This window comes from Thunnus maccoyii, chromosome 14, assembly GCF_910596095.1.
Source record: "Thunnus maccoyii chromosome 14, fThuMac1.1, whole genome shotgun sequence".
In the NCBI taxonomy this organism is placed as follows: Eukaryota; Metazoa; Chordata; class Actinopteri; order Scombriformes; family Scombridae; genus Thunnus; species Thunnus maccoyii.
The window spans coordinates 6,351,320-6,378,754 of NC_056546.1; the positions used below are offsets into that span (position 1 = coordinate 6,351,320).

The 27,435-nt window shown below is 39.6% G+C and overlaps 1 long non-coding RNA gene across 2 annotated transcripts; it reads right to left on the reverse strand.

Annotated features, from left to right (window-relative positions):
• Window positions 1-1,219: 1,219 nt before the first annotated feature.
• LOC121912217 lies at window positions 1,220-20,852 on the reverse strand. Of its 2 annotated transcripts, none has more exons than XR_006100033.1 (4): window positions 20,785-20,852; window positions 6,666-7,035; window positions 6,376-6,485; window positions 1,220-1,295 (listed from the first exon to the last, which is right to left on the reverse strand). It is a non-coding gene; the product is annotated as an uncharacterized LOC121912217 (long non-coding RNA). The 2 variants fall into 2 exon arrangements; XR_006100032.1 differs by lacking the exon at window positions 1,220-1,295 and adding an exon at window positions 6,033-6,115.
• Between the last annotated feature and the right edge of the window lie 6,583 nt (window positions 20,853-27,435).

Below are 27,435 nucleotides of genomic sequence, written 5' to 3' on the forward strand. Positions count from 1 at the left end.
CCTCATCTCATGCCTCCATCTTTTCTGTTTCTGTCTCCTCCTTAAACCCTCACTTTCTGCAGTCACCTCCTTCCTTAACCCCCCCCCCCTCGCCCCAGTCTGTCACCCCATTCTCATTACACAGCAGTTACACTGTCAGGTAACTTCTCACTTTTTCTATAATTTTTCTTCTATTTTACTTTTTCATTATTTTAGTGTCTTCCTCACAGATTAAACATATTGTACATCTGCTCATGACTTGCTTATCTTTGAAGAAATTTGACAAAAAATCTAACAAAACCTCGTTTACTGTATCTGCAAAGGCTTCAGCTCGCTCCTTTAATTCCCTTTTCCCCTCTAGTTTCTTTTTCTTCTTCTCACCCATCACCCTCCTCTGATTTTAGCACCCCTGTCTTGTATTTTCTTGGGAAGTTCAATCATCATGTCAGTTGAGAAAAAAAAATGTCATACACAGGCTGTGACACACAAGGAACACTACTGATTGCCTGGAAACATGGCCTCGTTTTCCTTTATTTTCTCTCAGATATTCCAGTACTTTGAAACATAAGCGTTCATAAATACATAAATTGACATACACTGCGCAAATATAACCTGTCAGTGAGATGTTTTACGTGCTCTTTCCTATTAAAATGGTTCTCTAATTTAACTGTTTTATCGCTAGCGAATGTGTTGTGCGGGTGATGTTTCACACATTTTAAGCTATAAAAGAAGGTTAAATTGCCAAAAGCAATGGTGTACGGTGTTTGATACGCAACATTATGTCAAGCAGTAGAGCTGGGGGAATACTGGCAGCGGTTGCAGAAGCTGAGTCTCTTTTCATGGTGTGTTAACGGCTGTAAAACAGACAAAAAAATCGGAAGCCGTGAAAACAGGTGATTCTTCATAAACTGAGTTAGGCTGTATTAATTAAAGTAGGTTTCCAATCCCTATATATTGTTCTATGTTGTTGTTTTTATTTTTTGTTTTGGACTTTTTTTGTATTGATAGCCATGTGGAGTTAATATAATTACAGTTTTAGGTGCTTTTTTAAAAGGTCACAGTTTCAAGTTATTGGTGTAATAGCTTAGTGTCCTTTATAAGACTAAACATGCAATCACACTCGCTTTTTTTGTTACTTTGATGTTTTTATCTGGCTAAGAAACAAATATGGCCATGTTTATTTCTTACACGGTTGTCATAGTTTATATTCCTCCTCCCCCAAATATCATCTGTTCTTTCCTCACCTGTGTAGCATTTGATGAATATATTTAGTTCAATATTGTGTAGATCCACCCAGAGTCAGAATCCATTCATGACTAAGAAAGAAAGAAAGAAAAAGAAAGAAAGAAAACATCACAATGAACTAAACCCACATAAAATTCCTACTGCTGATGAATCACATTAAGCGGATCCCCACTGTGCTGAAATGACTCAAATTATATCAAATTGTACAGAACTGAACTGATTTGAATTGTAACCACATGTAGAGAAAAATACTGCGCCTGCTCTGTTTCCTGCTCTAATAGAAGTCAACAGTACCCATTACATGCAGCCACTTTCCTTTTTCTTGTGCTCTTATACAACTGTTAATGTCTCTCTATCAATATGGAGAGGAGGGAGAGGAGGGAGAGAGCGAAGAGGAGGATTCCTTTTCCAACCTACATGGACACAGACGCCTTATGAATCAGACAATACTGCACATTGAGGGTCAAATGTATATGTCTCCTGTAAGTATACTACAGATGTGTGTGTGTGTGTGTGTGTGTGTGTGTGTGTGTGTGTGTGTGTGTGTGAGCGTGGAGGTCCGGGGTGGGGCAGAAGAGCAGAAATGGTAAAAAGGACAAGAGGAGAAAAGAAGAGAGGTAATGACAGAAGAGATGACCTTGACAAAAGGTCGAGATAGAGGGTGAGAGATTGAAGGGAGGAGGAGAGATTGTATGGATGACATAACGGAGCAGAGGTAAAAAATGAAAGTGACAAGTAAGGACAACCAGGACAAAGTTCCTATAGAGACATGTGATGTAATTTGTCAACAATTTACCAAAAACAGAAATCCATTTACCTCCAAAAAACATATCTTAAAGGGACATAACATGCTTTTTTTTAACATGAACTTATGTCATTTACAAACTGTTATGATGTTGGATGTCCATGATAAACACGGTCATGCCCAATGTCCAATTAGCCTCTGTTGCTAAGGTTGTTCCACCGATTGTTCACGTTGTCTACTCACATACTTCGGATCAGATGTATTTGAGAAATATATTTATATTAAAGAATAGGAAAAAGAAGGGAAATCTGACTACAACTGTTTGTTTATGTTGCCTCCGGAGCCGGCTGGAGTCTGACGAGAGTGACCTGAAACTGACCAATCAGAACAGAGTGGGCCTTAAAGAGACAAGTGCTAAAAAGGCTGAACTGAGGGGCTGCATAAAGGACCAGTATAAGATAAATAAAGAGTTTTTAAAACTGTAAATCATGCAAAGATATACCAGTAGAGCCCCAGATACGTCCTCTTAAAGCTGACACTGTCTGCATGGCTAATATAAATGAAAAACATCTTTTACAGAAATGTATTTATAAAATGTGGGTGAAATGACCTATTTGATTACTTAATTAATGTCGTCTGTTTCAAAGAAGACTACTGAAGACTACTGTAACAATCATACTCACAGTACAAAAAAAAAGAATCAATTCTTTGAAACGCAAGAGCAGGTAAGAGGGGTTTTTAATTTATTTTTTAGACTTTTACCTTTTCCAATTATTGATCACTTCTACCATAACCTGAAGAGATAGTCTAGCACAGAGAGGGAGCAAAGGCATCGGGAGGAGAGTGGAAATTCATCTCTCAAATAAAGTTTCAGCTCTCATAAAACCAGGCTGCTCGGTGCACTAAACCTGCCGAAGTCTGGCTGAGGTGTTTGAAAAATGCAATTTGTCTTCGCGATGCCCTGTTTGACATGACCCGCGTCTGAGTAAATTTTACCTCCCACCAACCAATTTTGTACCATGTCTGCTCTGCGTGTCTATCTATCTGTCTGCCTGTCACAGTCCATCTCATTCTCATCTCTTGAAGTGCCACGACCCTCCAAGCCGAGGTATCCTTCCTTGTTCTGCGCATTTTTGATGTTTGACAAATAGTCCCGACTCGGTGGCGTGAAGCTTGTTCGAGACAGTTACCTGACATCATTTTCTTTAGGGGAACATCAAACCCTAACTTATTCTCTATCTGCCTCTCCTCTCCCTCGCTACTGTCACTCAATATTCAACAGTATTCATGTGCAATGTTACTTTTTCTCTTTCTTCATGGTGGCAGCTACTACTGAAAAAAAAACCCACCTCTATTCTTTTATTTATTTCATCCTTTTCCTTATACATTATACTCCTTTTTGCATGTTGTTTAATCCATTATTGACAGTGAAGCTTTTTCTTTGAGTGTTCACAGCCTGTCAGAGGTGCTCAGGTGTAACGGGAGAGGATATGGACCTAATGGCATAGGGGGGGAAAAAAAAGAAACAAAAAAACAAACAATCCAGAACTTTCTAACTTTTGCATACTGCAAGGCAATAAGAGGAGGAGGAAGAAAAAGGAAAGAAGAAGGGAATGGAGGAAAAAGGCATGTGCAATGACACCAAAAAGTGACATCAAAAGAAGAAAGACAAAGACAAAAGTCAGGGAGAAGAGCAGAAGATGACAGGAGAGAGGAAGTCCCGGCAGTGCTAACATGTTGAGGCTTAGTTGGGCGCGCGCACACACACACACACATACACACATACACACATACACACACAAACACACACAAAGCTGTTCTTCCTAACGAGTGAAAACCCCCTGAGCAGAAAAACTGTGATGTCTCTAGTGGCAGGTTGCAAAAAGCTTTCTCTCCGCCTGTGTCTCACCCTCCCTCTCTCCTTTGCTGCCTTAACCCATTTTTCTCTGGTGCAGTATACACCATGTCCCCCCATCCATCCATCCATCCATCCATTATCCAATGCACATCTCCATCTTTCCCTCTAATCATGCTTTGCATCCATTTAGCCCTCCTCCATGTTTCCATCCAGATATCCATTTGTGTTGTCAAAATTACTGGAATGCCGATGCAACTTCAGTGCTGTTGCATGAGATTGAATTAAGAATTGGATTTTATAGACAGTCAAGTCTTCCACCAAGTGTGTTCTGCAAGTTGGAATTTCATTTGAGTATCACTCTTGGGGTGCTAACCGAGATGAATGGAGAAGTGAGAAGAAGGAGGAGGAGGAGAAGGACGGGAAGACAAAGGAGAAGGAGGGGATGAATGATGAGAAAAAGAAGAAGAGGGACAAGGAGATAAAGAGTTTAAATAAACAGCCATAGTAGTAATCCAGTAGTAAGTAATAATAGTATAAAGCTGTATCTTTACTGACTACATACCAATCCTAAGCAAGTTTTACAGTAAGTGTGTGTACAGGAAAAGTGACTAAATTAAGTACAGTGTTTCCCCCAGGTTGACTGCTTTGGGGCAGGGGGTGCTGAGTGGGGGTTAAGGGGGTGGTGTCGCTGATCAAAAACTCGGAAGACATGGAAGAGCAGTTGAGATTGACACTAAAATGATAATAGGTGGTCCACCTTAAAGGTCAGTCCACCTTAAGTGAGCCTGGTCTACACATTGTCGCTAACTTTGGGGCTAACCCCCTTCAATAGACGAGTCTTTTCTTGGTCTTGAGAAGCTGTGGCATTTATTAACTGACACACTGTAGCCTGTACTGTACATTTACTGCTAGATTGACACCTTACTGCTAACCTTTTCCTCTGCTCCGCTCACATTCACCGTCACTTTTCTGCCGCTCTCTCTCTGCACTCGCTCAACTACACACTCGCTACGCACTGCCTTATTCCTTAACAGAGCTACGCTACTCTTATAACAGTACCTTTCATGCAGATGTCCTTTGAAGAATGAAGAGAGAGGTAGGATGACTCAAAACAATTCCATGGTAATGTAGGGTGTTATTGTGTTTGCACAGTGTGCAAGTAAAAATCATTAGTAGCCCATTGATATTAATGATCATGTGAAATTTTAGTAGCAGAGCTCATAATTTTATTCATAATTTTGGTCAATTAAAAATGTATTCATATTTTTAATTAATTAAAATCGATATTGGGCAAACATTGAAGTATACTCACAGAAACTAATTATACAGATTATTACCATTCATTTTTGAGTGGGCTATTGAGTAACACTATTGTTCCACAATGCAACGCACAAAGGAACCAGAGGAGCTACTCACAGCTGCAAAAATATCTTTGGAAAAAACTTGCTTCACCTGTTAATACTGATTGTCAGTGATGTTATAAGTTCACAAGGTGGGTTTGTGGATGTCTGTTGGTGCAAACACTGCATCAAAACTGTTAAATACATTGATATCTATATACGTATTGTAAACTAAGAGAGTATACTTTGGCAATTGATATTATAGTGTAAACTGTATACACTTAGTATGGAATATGAAACTGGGACAAAGTGTGAAGGTGCCTTTAGACTGTGCAACATCAACGATTGTGCAAGTTTATTGTACGTCACACTGTGTAAGATGGGACGAATAAAATTTCGGCTGCAATCTGTGTCAGACTGTGCGATATCAGATTGTGCACTAAATGTGTGGTGAATTGTAGCGCTACGATGTAAACAGAAGAAAGTAAACAAAAGCAGAAGCAGATCATCAGCCTGCATCATCCGTCTGCAGCTGCTCTGTGTTTTGAAAATGCAGCAAAGTTATATAAACGTCCTTTTTGTTTCACCTCCATCGTTTTGGTTTTTTTTTATGTGCCATGGACATATTAAGGGGAACGAGTGTGGATTAAAAAACTTTATTCAAAAACCGCACTTACAAAATGTATGTGTCATTACAGGTTGTCTTCTGATTGGTTGCTTTGTAGACGTGGGTCGTAGCAGCAGCCACGTTGTGAGAATTAGGTCCTAAAAGAATTTTTCCTCAGTTTTTCTTTGGTTGCCAAAGTTGCAAAGTTGCAGAGTTTCAGACTGCACTTGTCTTGAACTGGATCCCAGTACACCTAAACTGGTACATAATTAGTATCAGGAGCCACTTATGGGATGATTTTTTTAGAGAAGAGAGGATGGAACACTCAACAACCGGCACACCTTTAGAGAAGTTACCACAAAAAGCTTCACGTCAAATATGCAACACATTTTTTTAGAATTAAATGTAAAACCAGTGATGTATGTTTTCTGGTATCATGTCAACATTAACCATTACAATCAGTCCTTAAGTCATACGTCTTGTCCTGAAGCTGCCAAAAGAAATATTTACTTGTGCATCTGCCATTTTTGCAGATAGTGTCTCTCCGTCTCTTCTGTACACGTGTAGTGTTAGGAATGACACAAAAAGACACAATACCCACCCTGTTCATCCAGCAGCCCATCCTTCTCTCCCCCTACGCCGTCTCCTCTGCCTCCCTTCCTCATTCTCACCTCCCTGTGTCCTCAGTAACACCTGAAAAAACTGAGATGACTGACAAATCCCCCGACGAAGAGATAGTGAGACAGAGAGAAAGAAAACAGTGAGTCCTTGGGTAAAAAAAAAAAAAAAAAGTCTCAGCAGGCTTACCCATTCAGTATGCCATTAAAATCCAGACTTTACTTGTATTTATACATAATGCCTCTCTAATAATATATTATGATGCTCCCTCACTTTCTGTGGCAGTGTGTCTTGCAGGGTTGGATGGTGACGGACTCCTGCACTAAAAAAACTGTGGAGCACAGACAAGAAAATGCAAGACTGCAGAAAATAACCAAAAGTACTCCCTCTGACTGGATTGAAAGATATACACATACCCCTCTTTCAATTTTTAAGGTGGCATGAATTTATTTTTAGGGAGCATATGCTTTCTAAAATGTGGAATCCTGTCTCATCTGAGGAGGTCTCACGTAAGTGCATTTCAGAGTTAATGTGCTTGCATGGACCTCAGCCTGCCTGCTGGGAGGTTAAAAGCGTCTGGTCTGCTGAGTAACACGCAGTTCAGCTGCTGTTCGGCTGTGTCCACTCCACCGCCGTTCATTATCTGAAGACCACAGCAGACGCAGGACAACAACAAGTCAGGACACTCGAAAACTTCTGAAACATTCTGATAATAAAAAAGGTTTCAAAACATGTTAAATGCTAAGCTAGTATTGGTCTAGTCTTTGGGACATCGATGCATACAGTAAGTTTAGTTTCTAGAAATGTTTCATCATCAGTGAGATATTAATTGATGCATCATTTTATCATTAATAGTTGCCAGTTCAAAGCTCTTCCACTTCCTGTGCCTACTTGAGCCAGGTGAGGCAGGCAGGTGTTGCAATTTGCAGGATTTACCCAAAATGTCAACACTTGACACAATATGGATATTAACATATTTGCAAATTGCAGAAAGCTTTTAAATACACCAAGGAACAAACAGATGTCTCAGCCTGAAGTTCTCGTGAGTGAAATGTCAGCGTTTGTGCTGAACACTTGACATTAAAACATGTAATGTGTTCACAAAACAATCACAGAGCGAAGTGATGAGCCTCATTTGTGAAGTTTCAGTGTTGGCTTCAACTAACAATTATGTTCATTATCAAATAATCTGCCAATTACCTTTCTTGATTAATTGTTTTGTCTATAAAATGTTGGAAAGAGCAATTTCTTCCTGCCTGCAGCTGGCCCCATCAACATGGACGTTACACATTATATTAATGTTATCTTATATTTGCATATGTGTGAGCTTTGATTGAACATGGCGCCTTACATTAACGCAATTATTATTATTATCATTATTAATTGCACACTACTACTGTTTACTCCTGGTCAATATTTTGTACATTTCAGCTCATTCTCTTCAATTTAAAGTTGAAACCTTTTTTTCGTGGTGTTTTGTTGGATCAACAGTCTGAAACAAAAAGCTATTCAGTTTGTTATCATGTATGACAAAGAAAAGCTCAAATTTGACAAGTTGCAACCAGCAAATATTTGGCATTTCTGCTTAAAAAAGACTAAAACGATTATTCAGTTATCTAAATAGTTTCCGATTAATTTTCTGTCTGTTGTCTAATCAATTAACTAATAAAATGCTGTCTATATGAAATGCCAGGCGAAGGCTGTAGTTTAGAAATCGCAGATATTTTCATGTTGGAAATCTTTAAGGATATCTCAACTGCTTTCTTCGAAAAGCACTAATTTATAATACAACATAGAAACTTGCATAATTTGTTGGATCATCAGAGAATTTTTAAGAATAAACTGTTAATGTGTTTAAGTTCATCATAAAAACTAAACTGTAATTATCGATTCTTCAGGTCAGGTGTAAATGGGGACTTGTATGAAGATATACACTACCAGTCTTGAAAGTATGAGAAAGTGTGTCCAAACTTTTAACTGGTACTGTGCACACTGTAGCCTGTAAGATAAGCAATGCATAGTGTAATATTTAAATATCACAACACACACACACGCACGCACACACACAAAAAAAGCCTTCTTAATTAATTATGATGCCCTTTGGCCCTATCTACTGAATGCTAACATAATGGACCTGAGTAATAAACCACTTCCATTTTCTCTCTAACCCTGTTTATTAAAAGTCTTGGAGGAAAGAAGGGATGGAGAGGGGGAGAAAAAAAAGAAAGATTGTGATTGAGTGAGAGAAGAACGAGAGAAGAGTCAGAGAATAGGGGATCAAGAGAGGTTAGACACTGAGGAATAGTGTGTTTATATTGCTGAGAGGAGAAAGGATATTAGATACAAATTATTCATGTGCTTATGCCAATCCACATCTCCTGAGAAGGGTCCATTTGTACCTTGAAGACGACATGGAGACAGAAACAGATAAAAAACAAAAAAGAGTGAAGAATAACGAGCTGGCTGAGGCGGAATTAGTTAATGGAAGAGCAAAGTCACCATATATTATCCAACTTTACATGCAATAAAAAAAAGACTAAATGTATACAACTGGTAGGATCATATCATGGCTGTCTGAACAAGCTATCCCTACACGGACATTAAGAGTCTTTCATTAAGAGCCATTAAAAGAACAGAACTCTGCCACAGAGACTTAAAAATCACATTTTCATCTCTTTGGCTGAAGGAAACCTTCGCCGTGTCTTAGCTAAGTGCTTGAGTGTCTGTCTATGAGCAAGTAATAAAAGCTCTCCTGCAGCCCTGTACTGTCTATCAACACACTTCATTATTCCCCATCTGAGTCGCCCTTGTTCGAAACATTAGCCACATATGGGAGGATCCTAAAATCGCACAAAAATGATAAGAAGTAAGGATACACAAAGCCCTACTGTTTGTGTGCGGTAATGTTGTGTCTTTATGCTGCCTCATTGCTCTGTATTTGAGTCTATTTTTCTGTTGATAAAATGTTCCAGAGATAACTGACAGAAACACAAATTACCAGGCTTTTTCTCTCTCCTCGGCGTTGCTTTTAAACGAGGCCGCACGCTTTCGCTAGCTCGGCTGACAGATGTGAAACAGAAACCGTGTTAACGTCCAAGAAACAGAGAGGTGGAGAGACGGAGAGACAGAGACGGATGGGAAACCTAAGTTAAGTTGGCGTTGAAGGGCAAATGCAGCAGGCAGCTGATCAATGGGAGATGACTAATAAAGACTCTGATTGCACGTAACGTATCGGCGTGTGTGTGTGTTTGCGTGCTTCTGTCTGTCGGTGTTACTGAACACGATGCCGTCCGGGCCTGCTGTAGAGTTCACAACAGTGTGTTCACAATACAGTCGTGTCTCATTGGGTTAATGTGAGATGTATTGTGTGTATGTATGTGAAGCATGTTTATGTGTGTGTGTGATGTAACCTGACACATCCATGCACCTCTCATTAATGAAGAGTGAGTAGCTCCTTCTAGAGGACGCTGACTGGATACCATGAACTCTATGAGGGAAACACACACACACGCACACGCACACCAGATTCCCTTCTCACACACACAGCATACAAATCTACATAAGCACATGATAGTAGCAAATGCACGTGCACACACACATACACGCAGATGAGGAGGAAGTGCTCCAGTGCTCCTTCCAGCTTTGGAGTCAGTTGAATAATTCAACACAATTATTGCTAGCCAAAGCCCCATCGCTCGCTCTCTTTCATTTTTCTCTGTGTATTCATCTCCCCTCTCTTGTTTTCAATCACTCTCTCCTCTAGTCGTCCTTTCTTCATCCCTTTCTGACTCTCATCGTACAGGGCGGGGGCTTCCTGTAGTTTACCCAGGTAACCACACCAACCTGAGATGTGCATTAATGTCAAACACATGCGCACATTTGCTTTTCTAGACAACTTGATGACTGTGTTCACCCACAAAAAAATCCTCTGATGCACAGGAAATGTGTTTTTATATTTCTAGAAGCAGGAAAAGCAGTTTAACTGGAAACATTTTTTTAAAGATTGATATTTGGGCTAAACAGAAAAAGACCCTTTATTGACCCTCCTGGCTAAATTCTAAAAATCCATTTTCAGGCCAAAATGAGTAATTCTCCTCCTAATGGGCATTCTTAGAGGACAGACAAGCAAGTCAGCCACCGAAAAAAAAAAAAAAAACAGTGAAGAGGAAATGGTAGACTATTTCGGTTTCCGCGGCGACTTCCTGACATTATGTTTACTGCAAGCAGATAACAACAATTTCAGTGAGAGAAAGGTGACGGATGGCTATGTTTAACTCTAATCAAGCTGTCAAAGCAGACAATAAAGAGGACGGCACTTGCATGAAGCCGTCCACCGCATTCCACCACATTGTTGTTCTTGTTCCTCATCCAATGAAACGCCGATCCTACACCCGCCATCTGTTTTGTCATAGATATGACAGCGTTTCTCCAAAGCTCAGTTTTCTCTGTATACACTACAGCCGGCGTTTTCACACTTATGGAAAAGGTCACTTTTCTGGGGAGAAATGCAGTTTTATTCTGGAGGGAGGGTCAAAATAGAGAGAAAAAGATGCATTTATGGATTTAGCCGGCAAAGTGTGGACATGGTCTCAAACTTATTCAATAGATAAGACATCACAGGACTGAACGCATCTGACATAGTTGTCAAGTGATCTCTGGGAGATACAGAACATAACTAACAAAATGACCACTTAGTACCAAAGATGACACCAGTAGAAAAAGAAGAAGAAGAGAAAGATTTTTTGGATTACATCAAATAGAGGGGCATTAGCAAAAATTAGTGATGCAGATTTATGCATCTCTAATGATGGTCATTCCATTTGTGTCATTAGGCTTTGGCAGAAGAAACCCTTTAGCTTTGTCACTGTCAGCATTCAGCAGAAACCTCAGACCTACAAACCACATATTTTAAAGTCTGAGTGGTGTGATTGATGCTGAGGTCTGTTTTTGGAAACGTTCTTCAGTGGCTTGACTTGTTTCAAGGGTCATGAATTGCATTTTGCACAGGTGAGAGTAAAGGCCAGCTGTCAGACTAAAATCCCAAATTGGAGATACAAGTGAACTGTGGATATCACCGGCATCTGATCTGTGTTTATTCGTTTTGACTCACCTTCATGTTCTATCTGTTCCTCCCTCTCTCTCTGTGTCTATATCTATGGTGGCCCTGAAAGGTCGAACTTTGCCAGACTGTAGCGGCTGGCTGACTGGCTGAAGCGTAATCAAGCGTGTCAGACTATTTCCCCAAACTCACACACACACACACACACACATATACACACACACACACACACTGGTCCAGCTAAGCTATTTCCTAGTGTTGACACTTTGTCATTTGTTACACAGACATCTCTTCTCCTTCACCAGCCCGCCTGGACCATGGCCAGAGTTTGTTTTGTTGTGTCTGCTAGCTAAATAGGAAAAGAGACAGGGGAAGAGAAAATGGCAAGAAGTTGGGAAGGAGGAGAAGGGAGATGGAGAACCAGTCACAACTTCTAAGTTTAGAAGTTTCTCTAGGATATCGTAGAGGCTTTTGCGATTATTACAGCTGAAAACGCAAAAATTGCACTAAAATGTGTGACTGTTTTATATTGCTAAGAATTGCAAGTTGCAAGTCAGCTGTAAAAACTTACTGACAATCCTATAAAGTTCAAGTGCCCAGTTCCAGTTAAGTGTGCAGAAATTGCAAGTAATTCTATAAACTTTACTTATTCTTCTTGTGGAAAAATGTGAGTGATCAAAAATGTTCCAAGATCTTGCAAATGTTGCAGGGAATCGGTTCATGGTTCATAACTTTTGCAGTCTCAAGACTGTGATGCAGTACTCGACGGGATCCGCAAACAGTATGTGTAACCGGTAAAAAAGAATATGTTTTCATGAATTCACAAGTATGGACACAATGATGGTAAAAATGAACAAAATGCAGGCAGGCAGTGGGTGAAATTAACAAGAAAATGAAAAAAAATGAAATAAAACTGAAATGAAAATAAAGCAGAATGTTCTTAAAACATCCAGCTGAAACAACCTTTCACACCTTAATTCACATCCGCTCAAGTAACTGATGAAATTAAATAGATGACCTAAGTTTTGAATACAAAATTGTGGAGAATAAATCATTGAAGGCCGAGACGGACGCATGGGAGAAATTCCATGTGATCAGAGTAATGTGAGAATAACATTTTCAGTGGCTTTGCTGCATGCCAAAAAGTGGCAAAAAGTATCAGCTAGGCACGCCGCTGCTAAGGAAACACCACATCGACAGCTGCAGGAGCACAAGTGCTGCATCAGTTGAGAGATACCTCCAGAACACAACTCTCAAACCACCAAAACGGAGGACAAAAAAGGCCATAACCCAGTAAGCAGGTTTCAGAGATAACCGCAGGTAGCGGGTCGGTTCTGGAATGAAGATTTGTGGGTGCAGATTTTCAAAATTGGACCAGTGCAGGACTCTGCTGTGATGTGATGCAGTTTTTTTTTTTTAATGTAATGTAACGAGTGTTGGGAGAGATCTAAAGATTGGTTGTTGGTGTTGTTACAAACTCAGTAAGCAGGAGGACTGAAAACACAACAGGGCACCGGAGAGTCTTATATGTTTAATAAGACGGATAGACGCCTGGATGAACATTGCTTAGATTGTCACCATACCAGCACTTGCTATTTTCAACGGAAAGATAAAGAGATGGTAAGGGAGGGAGAAAATGAAGGTAAGATGGGTGGGTAGGAGATAAAGTGGGAGTTAGAAGAGAAAAGAAGGGAAGAGAGAGAGAGAGAGGGATGAGTGGGCAAGTGATGCATGGAGAGAGGGTTGAAAAAGGCAAGGGTTGAGGGATAGAGAAAGCGGGATGAATGAAGTGAGGAGCAGATGAAGTAAATGAGGGAGGGATGGGATAGAGGACTGTATAGCAGAGAGACACAGTCCATCATGCACCCTGTCTCGCTGTGAATAGAGGAAGGACAAAGTTTAACCAGGATTTATCGCCTGTGTCTAGTCTCTGGAATAAGGCTTGGGATATAGATCATTATGGAGGACACAAATAGACTTGCATGCGCCTGAGTGGGGGTCAGTTCACTTTCTTTTCATTCACTTCAGAAGCTCCCGCCACTGGACCAGGTAAACTATGAGCTACAGGGAGGGACAATGATACAGTAGATAATATATCAACCAGTGTCAATCATAAGCCATGCGTTGTTGTAAGTAGATTAACTGGGAGAGACATTATGCTTGTGTCGCACAACCACGATACTGTTTATTAAAGTCTTTATCTCTTCTGTATTCCACTCCCTAAAATAGGAGTTCATTCTGTCCTGAGTCAGCATAAGCCTTAATCAGCATTGCATGACCAGAAAATTACATGATTTTACAATTTGACATAGTGCTTCATATCCATCCAAAAATAATAATATTTGGACTCTTCTAAGGCATAACTACAGGACCCTGCAGGACTAGATCAAATATGGCAATGTGTCATACAAAAGCTGTTTGCAAGCTGAAGAACAGCAGTAGGAGGAGGAGGAGGAGGAGGAGGGAAGTGGCATTTGCCAGAGAAACACGTGTTTTAAGTAAATGCAAGAGGAAGGACTAAAAGCAAATAAGTATGTCACTACTCACTGAATGAAACAGTTCAGCAGCAGTGAGTTTTGCACCAAGCCTTTGATGCAACATAACTTCTTCCAGCCTGGGAAATTGACCCAACAAATACATGCATATCATGTTTTAACAGCAAGATAAACTAAAAAATCTTTTTACTCACCAATTCAAAGCTGACTCGAAGAGAATGGAAGCAGGGAAGTTCTTTCTCTGGGCAAACTTTTCAAGGACTATAACTGCTCAATCAGCTCATTCTCAATTGAGAGCATGGCCGGCGCATTGAGTCGTTATGGTATGGCAAAGTTTTTATTCTCTTCAGAGTGGAGAAACTCCTTTCTAACTCAGATGTTGTCATGGGAATTTTTATGAAGATTTTCAGTAGCCTGACAGTCTCAGCAAAAGCTTTGTTCAAGTTGTTTTTGTGGACGGTTGATAGCAGAGAGAAGGCCGTCTTCTCATTGTGAAGCTCTGAATAGCAGATACCTAATTTCTACCAGATATAAAGCACTTAATTGCTTATGTTTATCTTGTATCATTACTTTTTCCTTGAAATGTTTCTTTATATTACAAAGCTTGACTTTAAAAATGGAAAAAAAAATCAGCAAGGATCACACAACACCAGGAAACAGAGCTTAGACATCATGATGCTTCAAAACTGTATCATATTGAAGTATTTTGTTTGATGTTTGTGTCTGCTGACATTAACCAGTCTGACCAGTCTGACCAGTCTTTGACATGATCCATTTTGGCAGGTAAAGACTTCATTAAACCTCCTACAGTAAGCTAACTCATCAGATATGTAGATGCAGCTGTAAACCATGTTTATACCATAACTAAATTTAATGTTGGCAATTTTGAATAAAACTTCTGTTTAATATTCAGTAAAGCAATTCATGGATGGTAAAATATTAACACAGACATCAATGGGATTAGGGCAATTAATGAATCATCATTACAAATTCAAAATCTTTGCTGCAATAGTGACTTTTTGCTTGGAATGGATCTGTTCTAGTGTACTTCTTCATACTACATAAAGATTTCAGAGGCAAAGCAAATGAACCTTTCAAGATTCAAGTTTGTGTCCAACAATTACAAGAATTAACAAATATACAGCACAGTTTAACAGAGTTTCCCAAGTTATACTACGCTCCTGAATACGCCTCATATCACCAGTTCAGAGAAACACTAGGTTCCTCGCTCTTTTGTATGATACTCCACCCTATAATTTAAAATCTGCCCATATCTAAATAAACCATGAAATATGTCTGCTGTGTTTTCAGGATTGCTGTCATGTGGGATAAACAAGCCAATGAAGTCATAATTTGTTTCTAAAATGCATTGGAAACTTTAAGGTACTGTGGTCCAAAAACTATTTAAAGACGCTTACTGTATGTGTGGTAAAACAGAAGAGGCCCGTCTTTACAACTGAACACTGGCTTTCTTGTGTCCAAGTAAGTGAAAAATCGAATTACGGCACATCCTAGATTCACACTGGAATGCAATGAAAGAGTCGACCTCATTCCCATGGTGGACGTTTTAAACTGATGTTACATGAGATAGTAAACTCTCCCTAGAAGGATAAACAATCCATCTATAGGTATTGAAAAATGGAAGCTGGAATCCAGCCGAAGTATTTCATTATTATGTAGAACTAAGCGACTTTTCTGCAGGGTTCAAGCAGTCACAGGCAGTTCCTGAAGAGGGGAATAATAACACTGCAACGTCACACTCTGCTGCAGCTACATGAGTCATTTTTCAAATTAGGGTTTTGCATATTCTTGAATAAACACATCTCTTTATGCAATTTAAGCAAACACACACCAGATACATGCTGATCTTCAGACTGCTGCAAGGATAGGCTGGTTGAATCCTAAGCGCTGCCTTGACTGTTGCAGTAATGCTAGTTTTATGCAAACACCACAATCAAGACCATGTTTTTATAAACCATTTGTTAATGGAGCCTATTAATGCACCCAACTGATGTCAGCTACTGTTTGATTTAGCTTTTGCAAAAAAACATTGCCTGCCAACCCGGTGGCTAAAAATTCGTTTTTATTTTCTGCTTTTCAATTCGACAATTTTTAGCTACAATCATGATGAGGACAACTAGGTGTTTGATGTTATATAGTTGGTTTTATGTCACTATCCAATCAATTCGTTTGTTGCACATACATTGTCTAGCACAATCGCATGAAATTTAATTTTTCTCAGCTTTCACTGGTGGCGCCTTGAGTTGCTTTTCTGTCTGGAGTCAGTGTTTGCAAAACTTAAAAGGCAAAACACAAAAAGCAAAACCACAGTTAAGCTGTGAAATTCCCATTTCAGTGACAGGGAGACCTGGTGCAGAAGCACCACCGCAGAGAGTGAATGGCAATTTCACTTGGATGAGGACCAGTGAATTAAAGAGTGAAAGCCATTGTCAGTGGGTTCAGTATGTTAAGTGTGTGTACATCAGACTCCATTATCATTATGGTGATTTATAACAGATGGGTTTGGAGAAAAAGAGAGAGCAAGACAGAGGAGAAAGAGAGAGAGAGAGATGCATAGAGGATGAGGAAGTATGGAAGTTAAACTGAAAGGGAGAAACGGGAATGAAAGGAAATGGAGGTAAGAGGATGTCTAGACTGGACGGAGTGTGTGTTGCACTGTGGGAAGGTTTCTGATTGTAATGACTGCAGTAAGGTTATAGGTCTAATTAGTGGAAGGGCTACACAATCTGGCACCATTACTGTACAAATACTTTGGATAAAGTCAGCGAGGTTAAGAAGTTCTCTGTGTCTAATTTTAACTCCGTCCAAGTCTGTTTTTCATTATGTCTCATTTATTTTACTCTATTTGCGGCTATGACTGCATGTCTGGAGAAGGGAACAGTAATTTGACATATATTCTGGTTGAGGTCCGTTTAAGATGTTTACATGATACCCTGCATTTGAATATCGCTGTTGCTTTGAATAAAGTAATCAACACCTCTCTCTCTGAGCAGCAGGCTTCTTCTGATGTATGTGATACCAACAGTAATCTGTGCACTATTTACAGTTTTATATACTGAAATGTACTGTACATATTCATGACACAATGACATTTTTGTTTCTGTAAATTAAGAATCTTGACCTAAGTACTAACAATGTGTTGTAAGCCTACACTTTTTGGTGGAGGCTTACGGTGGCTCTGAGGTACAAAACACAACAATTCACAATGTATCGTTACTGTTTTGTGAAATGTGTTTTCTGTTTTGTTGTTGTCTTTTGTCCAATGTTGTGTTTTGCACCTCTTACCCCCTTACATTACATATGTAAAACAGAGGAGCATAGACTTGAAATGTAAACATATGTGTTATGCATGTGAAACTTTCATTACATCGTCTGTGTAGTGCCATCAGATGCGTGTGAGATGAACGTGGCTGAAACGCTTTCCGTTTAAACACAACACTAACCTTACATAACCTGTTATGTGATATCTTACGTTTCCTGTAAAGAAGCACGACCGATTTTATACATTAAGTGCAGTATATTCATCACGAGGAGTCACTTCTCAGCCCGTGAAAAATTATCTCGGCTTCGGCTTGAGAATTCAAATGTTCAACAGAAAGTCTGTGTTGCATAGGAACTAAAAGTTAGGATATATCTGCAGCCTTTATTGGAACGCAACACTAAATCATTGAAGTATCTCAATGATATGTGGTGGTTTGACATGCTAGAGTTGTGTCAATGGTCCTAATTCCTTTACTGCCTTGGACTGAAGGTACTTACTTTCTTCCACATTTGTATATATCTCATAATTTTATTTATTTAAGAACAGAAGTTATCCAACACCAACTAGGCCTGAGTGAAAAAGTATTTGTCCCCCTAGTTACTAAATCCACAAATCTACTAAACTTCTTGGGTTCAGTTGGACTAAACCCACCCTGGTCTAATTACTGCCAGCCTCGTTCAATCTACTCATCACTTAAATAGAACTTTCTCAACAATTTGGCTGAAAGGTCTCAACAAACAGCACACCACGCCACCATCAAAGGAAATCCCAGGAAGAGATGAGGAAGACGATGACTGACATGCATCAGTCTGGGAAATATTACAAAGCCATTTCTAAAGCTCTGGGACTCTAAAGAACCACAGTGACAGCCTTATCTCTGAATGGAGAAAACTTGGCACAATAGTGAACCCTCCCAGGAGTGTGAACCTTCCACAAGTCCTTCAAGAGTACACCGACGTCTCATCCAGGAAGTCACATAAGAGCCAAGGACAACATCCAAGGATCTGCAGGCCTCTATCATCTCCATATACAAAAACAGACGAAATCAGGAGGTGGTGGTGGGGAGGGGAGGTTACTTCTTCATGGCACTCTATAATTTACAGCTAATGTTTTAGATTTCTGCTTTTACAGTCACTTTTACAGTCCTTTAGCTCCTTTTTTATAGTGGCTGCATCTGGAAAAATCTCACCATGACTTCATCATTTGCAGCTGGCAAGTTATTTGCATGAATATGAAAAGACCAGACGACACGAGTGATTATGCTACAGGTATGTATGGTAGACTTTCTTTCAGATAAAGAACAAAACCAAGGACATCAACCTGCTTTTTTATTTATTTATTTTTTTTATTTTTTAATAATCAGAGCATAACCTTGTGACTATGTACGTGCATTCTTTGAAAACAAAGACATTTTTTGGTACACAGGATGTGATGTGTTTTGCATTTCCAGCAAATGTTGCTTGTAATTAAAAGAAAACATCGGTAGTTAACATGAGCAGCAATGGCTTTTGAAGAACAAAGCCCGGTACCATATGAAATCAGTCTGTGAGACTGCTTTTGGCAGTTTATCAGCGGAAATCTCCAATGCAGCCTCTCAGCCTGTGTCTCATGTCTGCAATTCTCTCTCCTTCTCTTTCACTCTTTTTTTTTTTTTCCCTCCTGACTCTAGCCTAGTAACCTCACCAATCAATCTGAGATTTTTTTTTCAGATAGCCCTTTCTAAGAAATCACAGATTTTCAGGGCAGACTGAGTGGAGCGAGTCATTCCTGCCAAATGAGACGGCCACAGCTGCTCATCCCTGGCCTGATTTCCCTTCTGCACAGGTGAACTAAATTTTGACCGAGGTTGTGACCGGTGACGGTAATCATACATCACTTGGTGGATATGGACTGTTTTCAGAGAAGCTTGAACGGGGTCGTGAGGTCACTGGAGAGAGCTTCGGTGAATGCCAAATTATCCTCTCTGCCACCGTCGCCCTCGGGGGAGGCTAAAAGTGCCGTGCGTTAACAAAAGGACACACGCAACACACACACACTCACATGCACACATACTCCAATGATCTGTTTCTCCTTGTCCTCTCTGCTCTTTGCCCTGTGGGTGCAAATCTGGCGCATATGGTAGCGTTCCTGTTGTGTTTCCACTTAGGGCGGCTTTGTTTGCATACGCGTATGGATCTGCTTATGAGGGACTCCTGCGTGGGATGAACAGAGCAGGTACAAGGTCTGCTTTGCATTATGAAGAGATGAATTCTAGCAGGTTGATCAGAGTAGAGAAATAGCAAATCATTTGATGTAATATCTATCAAGTTAGAATTAATAAGATAGCAGCGAGGATGAGTCCTGTAAGTTCACTTACTAAGCAGAAAATGTCAAGAAAATATTGAAGGAATAGCCCCAGTCATGAATTTAAAAAATGTGGAGAAAAAAAGCTGATGTATAGCTCATAATCTATTGGGAAAAGTTTAGAAAATCAACTCTTTGTGTCTTCATTTCTTATGCAAACTCAACAACAGACCATCGTTTTTGTTTGGTTTGGATATTTAGAAGCAATTCCAGCATGATAAATCCCAGAAACTACAATTCACTTGTTCCTTCTGTTGGATTTACTGCTGCTGTAAACTGTCATACTCCGTCTAATGAGAATTAACTGCGGATTAATGATTTTTACAAATACACCAGAGTTCCTGTTTACACTCAGAATTGATTGTGAACCAAAGTGATTGACTCCAGGCCTGGTTGGAGCTAGAGCGTGACTCGATCCAATACAGGGATTTGCTGATGATGTAATATGATGTCTGTAGGGTGGAGGCAATGAAACATTTCCCGGGCCAGCTCAGCATATTTCATTATTCACTTCTTATTTCATCATTTTATGTTTCAGCAGATTTCAGCAGCGGCGGCAGAATAACCATCTCTCTCTCAACAGAAAGCTATAAAATGTTTCCCTTTGTTTCCTGTTCAGTGGTAGAAGTCCTGTGAGTCGGCACACATTTACATTTATGCCTCTCTGGTCTTTCTGAGTCATTTGTGCTGTTTAAAACAGTGATTTATTGTGTCATATAAAGGTATTTATGTGTTTGTTAAGTTATTTATAGAGTTCTTTTTTTTCAAATATGTTCCTGGAAGAGTTCAAACATCCAACATAACTCAGCTTTGACATTAAAAGTGTAAACACATCAAACTCAGAATGAAGCTGATGGGCTTTTTTTTTTGAAATCATATAAGTGATATGTATCCATAATGATGGTTCTGATGTTTTATGATGATTTGAAAGTCTGAACTACACTCAAAACACATCAAAAACTAGTGATGTGTCATTCTATGAAAAGGGCGACCAAGCTATTTGTGAGGGGGAAAATCAGATCTACAAATGATCATATTAAAAAGCCAAAATAATAAAGTGTTTGTGATACCTCTGCAGTTGAGGAGCTGCAGGGCAGTGTTAATGTAGATGGATAGTATGGTTAATTATTGAGACAAACCGTGTTTTTCCTTGGGTCTGCTTTTTAAAAAGCAACATTTTCATCATCCGCTGTGTGTTCTGCATTGATTTACCAGCTTCCAACCCTGCTGAGGGCAACGTTGTCCACAACAAAAGCTTTTCCCAGGAAACCAGAGTCCACCCACCCTGAGAATGGATTAGCTCACCACTGCATCTAGAAGAGGAAAATAAACATTACAAACACCATGTAACCTTTTTTTAATCAATCTATTCAACTTACTCTGCTGCTCTAATTTACAGTTTCATATTTCATCTTGTCGTTGAGGCTTTATGGAACAAAAAGTTATATGTGATGTCAGTTGTGGCTAATAGCTGCACGGCATTAAAAAAAGTTTCTGTAGACTGTTAGCGAAGCCCTCCCAGTAAGACAGGTAATTAGATAAGCAGGAAACTTCACAAGAACATTATGAACATGTGTTGTTGTGTCCTGGGCACAGATATAAGCAGTTAATGACGTTCAGATGTCTGATATGCTCAGTAAGATGTGCCGTGTTCATGATGTGTGTAATCCACAGTTTCTCATTTCAATAAACTGTAACAGCGGAAGCAAGTCTCTCTCGAGAGTTAACTTACTGTAAGTGCAAGTTTCTATTCCCATCATTCAACATTAGAAATGACCACAAAAAAAGGTCAGAGTCATAGCAAGCTGATAATATTACAGTATATATTCAGAAACGTCTGGGGGGGAACACATTGTGGCAAATGCTTGCCCGGGGGGGATAAACAGATATTTTATACCATTCTTCCTTTAGAACAAAGCAGGACGGAATAATAGAATTTATCCTCATAGATATTTTTAAAGGGGTCGAAGTTTCTTAAAGTTTGAACTGTCAAGAAAAGCCATTTCCTGAAAACAAACCTGTGAAGTGAAAGTTACCTGAACTTCCTGTCCCCTGGCATGATGAGATCAAAACTGTATTATCCTGCAATTAGTTTACTGTAGAGTTGCAGTGATTGGACAATTAATCGATTAGTTGATCAACAGGAAATTAATCTGCAACTGTTTTGATAATGATAATTGCTGTTATAACTTCTTAAATGTGGTGATTTGATGCTTTTCTTTGTCATACATGATATTAAACTGAAAATCTTTGGGTTTTGGACTGTTGGTCCGACAAAATAAGACATCTGAAGACATCACTAACTAGCTAATTGTAACAGTAGTTTTTCACAATTTTCGGACTTTTCATAGACCAAACGATTAATCGTGAAAATAATTGTCAGATTATTTGATAATGAAAATAACTGTTAGTTGCAGCCCTTGTTTACTGGTTAATACAGTTTAGTGTGGTGCATGGTGAACTGCTTTGTGAGTTGAATATACAGTAGTAATACATAACACATGAACCATGTCTGTATCTTATTAAATGATGTGGTCACATTTCTTGACTCCATCATTAAAAAATGTTGCTTTTGAACTGTCAACTGACCGATGTTCAAAATAGCTGTTTGGTCACACTGTTTCTGGAAAAAACCAAATTACTGCAATGAAATCATTTGCCACAACATGACTGTGCTTCCAGTGAACAGTTCTCCACCAACTGTTACAGTAAAACCTCAATCAACCAACCGCTGGCTTCAGATTTTGAGCCAAATAGTTGACTCCTCTCATCACTTTCAATTTCCTGATGACAGAGTTGAATAAACATTGAGTTGTATTTATGCTTCACAGTTAGAAATACTAATCTGAAAACCACCATCTGAGAGGCTGGAGAGTCTGTTTAATTCAGCTCACAACACGGTCTGATTTTAATGTGACGATCATGTTTGTTGATACCTTTTGGCAATGTCACTCGTTTCGTTTTGGATGCCACCTGTCCCCGTCAGCTCAAGTTTTACCTTGAATCATATTATCAGTCAGCCTTGTTTGGCATTTCTATAAATAAAAAAAAAACAACTTTAGGCTGTCAGCTGCTAAGCTGATTGAAATATTGACTGATTAGTTATTGCAAGAAAGCTGCAAAATACATCATAGCTCCAGACTAGAAGGCCAGCTGAATATCCTGTCCTGTGCAGAATATAACTTCAGTACTTTAGTTGGATTCTGGATTTACATCAATGGAAAAAAAGCTGAAGGCTACAGTTTAAATCTTCCAATCTCCCCATGCCCTGCAAATCACTGATACCAGCTAGAGTTGGTGGGTAACCGATATTGTATAAAATGCATGACAAAATGTAACGGATCAGAGATGAACTCAGTTCACACACAAACATCCAATGATCCACCATCAGGCTGCCAAGAGGACCGACTATCACTCTAATCATCCACAGTGTGCCTAACATGGCGTAGTTTTAATAAAGCTGTCACAGAAGACACTGCTGTTTCTTAGATAGTGTTGGCCTAAAAAAAGAACATGTATAATAACAGTAGATCAAGACTGAAAGCATTTTGCTCGTCCCAGAGTAACTGTTTTATTCAACATAGTCTGCCTGTTGTGTTCCAGCTTTATCACCCATAGAAGAAGAGGAGAACTGTACTCATTGGCTGGTAATTTCAGTGCAGGAGAATAATGATCACACCTTTACCAGCAAACATTATGAGAGAATCCAAACAATTAGAACTGAAAACAAGCTAATGAGACCAGAGAATAAAAGCCTGGATGGCAGCGATAGCAGATAACAAGATGGAAAGCTCGCAAAGATGAAGAGAAGACTTTGTTGTGTCACTGAAGTTGCTTGTTTTCCAGTGAACACTTTACTGACCAAAATATACATTTTTGAATAACTTAACTTCCTCTAATAGACCTCCTGCACAATGTATGTTGATAGGGCTGGGTCTTAGTTGATTTTTTGTGTGCATGACAAATGCAGGCTTGAAACATCATATTTTTTAAGACAGATGAACAAAAATAATAAAAGACCAGCGCCGCCTGCAAGGCTGCCATCATTACACATAAAATACACGTTATCCCACACAGCTACTGACTGTCAGTACTAGATGCTTCAACTAAGTAGAGCACATCCAGTTTAATAATCAGTTTCAGCACAGATAGAGCAGAAAGGTTCATTCACTAATTGATCTGCTGTTGTTTGTGTTTCTTTATAACACATCAGTCCGATATCTGCAGACTGCTGCTAGCTAGCGTTAGCTTCCTAGCAAGTAGAGACAAACTGAACAAAACAGAATCTGGAAACTGTTTAGTCGACTCAGCGCAGATCAGTTTGCTGAGTCATTTTCAGTCCGTCCTCATAGTTTCAACCATTAAATTCACCATGAGACAGCCACCTGCAGTCGGCTGCGGTAACTCAAAGAGGCTAATGTAGCAGCTACCATCTACGTTAGTTTTTGTCCAAAAATGACCTTTGTGTGCATATTGTAATAACTCGATTTTACAAATTTGACATTTTACACATCGTGCAAAAACGAAAAATAGAATTACTCAAATTACATGATGGGATATACTCACAAACCACAAGATAACGTCTTTCAAGATGGATGGAATGATGTATAAATAATTCACCAAATTAATTATATGTTAATTATTAGGACAAGAGGTGCAGTATCACAACACTGCTCTGAAATAGTGAAACTGCTAAAGTGTGGCTCTCCACTTGTCTTATTTATGATTTAATTCGCCAGAGTTTACCTTGTATACAAGTGGAAATTGATTGTCTGCATTTAGAGTAGGTGGGCTGACAACATGAAGCAATCAAACAAATGTGTTAAGTGCACTTTCATGCTGCAGGACTTTCAATTAACACTGATTATACCTGTAAACACTCCAGTGAAAGTGGAAATTATGAAGGAAAAACAAAAGAAAACTCACAAAGAACGGACATATTTACAGTACGTTTTATGAGCTATAATGAAAGTCTGCATACTGCCATTTGTACACATGACTATATCAGCGCTAGTTAACCAGCTGATTGATCTGCAGAGACCGCCTCGCTATCATGCAAACACACACACACACACACACACACAGACACACACACAAACAGACATAAAGCAGAGCTGTCTGTTTCGGTCTGCCCTCCTCCTCAACCTCCACAGCCACCATGTCTCTCTGCGTCATATTTCTGTGTGTGTCCAATGTGAACAGACAGCCTGGTAGCAAACAGTGGCTTGGACTAAACATACCTGCTGTTGCCACCAGCTATTTGACATGACAGCAGGCCACAAAGAAGGAAAGGTCTGTGTATGCATGTACTTTATGTGTGTGTATGTGCCTGAAAGGCTGGGAATAGATGTTTCTGCCTTCAAGAAGAAACGTGTGCGATAAAATCGCAAGAAAAATGATCTGTGTGTGTGAAAAGAGGAAAACATTCCTATTTATTAGACGATGGTGAGGTGTGTGTATGTGTGTGGTGTTTGCCTGTAACCATCTTGAGGCAATTTAGATCCAATCAACTCTTTGTATTTCACTTATCATTAAAGTCTGTGTGTGTGTGCATTTAGAGTCCTATTTTAACTGCGAAAGTGCATCGACAAGCGCAAGGTGGTAGGTCTCACCCCGTGTCTAGACAGCAAATGTAGCCTGAGCAGCACATCAGCAGAGCAGCAGCAGCAGCAGCATCTGTGTCTACACTGGAGGCGTCCAGGTGCGGTGTGGAGCGTAGGTCACCTGTGTGTTGGAAGTGAGCACATGACTGAATACACATGACTGTAGTGACACGCATGAAACGGAGGAAAATAGACTTGACATGTAAATGAACGCTTCAGGTTGTGATTACGCCCTTGAAACATGGCTGAGACGCGAGGCTGCATGGACCCGGTGCAGACAGCTGCATAGATTACAATGGGAGCAAATCTGTTGCGTGTGATGTGTGCTGTTACCCGTTGTCAACTCAACAAAGGGAAAGCTTTTCTTCAGGAAAATTCTGGATGGTTCAGAGCGACAAGACATGAACACACATCACCACAAATCTGTACTCAAAGACAGATGGAGTATATTTTTTCAACAGTTACTATAATAACGATAGAAATAAAAAGAAAGAAATACATTTATATGATTATATTGGACCGTTATTTCAGCAATAATTCTAATGTATCTCACCTCGCACATGGTCACATAGTTTAGTAATTAATGTTACACAATGTTTGCACTGACATGTGTTTCAAGGATAAAACATGAGACACCACTTTTGCTAAAAAAAGAAAGTTGGAAAAGAGGCTGATGAGCTGCTAACCCGACGTTCATAAAAAAGCAGAATATCGAGTTATAACCGACCAGTCTGATGTGTATATAATGTATAAGTATAATGTATCAGTCTGGTGACATCGGGTGATTAAGAGTGAACTGCTGTGCGTAACGGCACTGAGCTCTGACGCAGCACTTCTCAGAGGCTGCAGATTTATCAACATATCGGTCCTGGTGGCTTCAGATGATGCAGGGATGATGAACTGACGGAGAAGCTTTTCATACAGTATAAAGCAGCTGATAAAACAGCAGATACTGTAAAAATCACCCACATTCATTTATAGATCTCTGCAGACTGATTTACTGACTTTCCCGCTTTAACCACATTAAAGGTTATTTTCTATCCTGGTTTTGGTTGGAGAGTGTTTAATTGAAATAAATTATTTGTATTTTAAGCATTAATAAATTGTTGCAGCATGTCTGCAGCAAGAATTTACTGGTAGTTTGATCCTGCTGGTAAAATCACCAAAGCAGTAGCGGATTGACGTCGCGCCACAAATATACGTGGTTCTGTTTTTAAGGCAACGTCTAAATACAACATCTGTCTTTGTGTTGCTTCATTTGAATGAACCTCCCACCTGTCTGCACCTCTCCTCCCACCTGTGCACTGTGTGCTCTGCGCCGGTCTCCAAAATACCACACAGACACACAAAGCGAGTTTCAAGGTCAGGATAATACCGAACAGTCAGAGCACTGCTTGCGGTGGTTGTTGCGCCTCCACGGAAATACGGCCCTTAAGTTCTTGATTTTCCAGTTAATACTATTCATTTCAAATCCACACACACACACACACACACACACTATATTCACTGTGTTACATGTCCCCATCTATGTTACATCTCTTGTGCCTTTAAAAAACACCACTCACACCTCTGGTGAACTCACCAGTTGTATGTGTGTGTTTATATTTATATGTGTGTATGCATATTGGGTGGATGTATTCATGCATATCTGTGTGTGTGTGTGTGAGTGCGTCCGTGACAGAGAGAGTCAGAACAAGACAGCTGCAGATGTTGCAGGACTGCTGAATCCACAATTCAAACACACACACACACACACAAACTGTACAAGAGGAGAGATTAGTCATTTGAAGGGATAAAGCAGATGTATGGGCGTGTGCTACTGGTGTCTATGTTTACATGTGTTTGTGAGATTACTGTGAGCTTCTTTCCAAAGTTGAAACTGTCAAAATAAATGATGAGGAAATACTCATTGCTACACATAGAACATTAGGAGGAGAGAAGAGGAGATAACAAAAGAGATGAGGGTCTTTTCCATTTTATTTACTCTCTCTTTTTAGACTTCCTGGTTTCTAGTCCGTGGCCTCAGGGCTCAGTGCTCTCTCTCTCTTTCCCTTTCTTTATCTCTCTCTCACACACACACACACACATGCTGACACTGGTGCTCTCTTCTATATACAGCCATTGTCGTGGTATGAATTATTAACTAATTGTCCTGATTATATGAGTGGTATGTGATGCAGCATGTGTCGGGCTTATTCTCCAGCTAATGTTACTGCATCAAAGTGGTCTTGAAATTCAATAATGAGCTCACGGTCCCTTT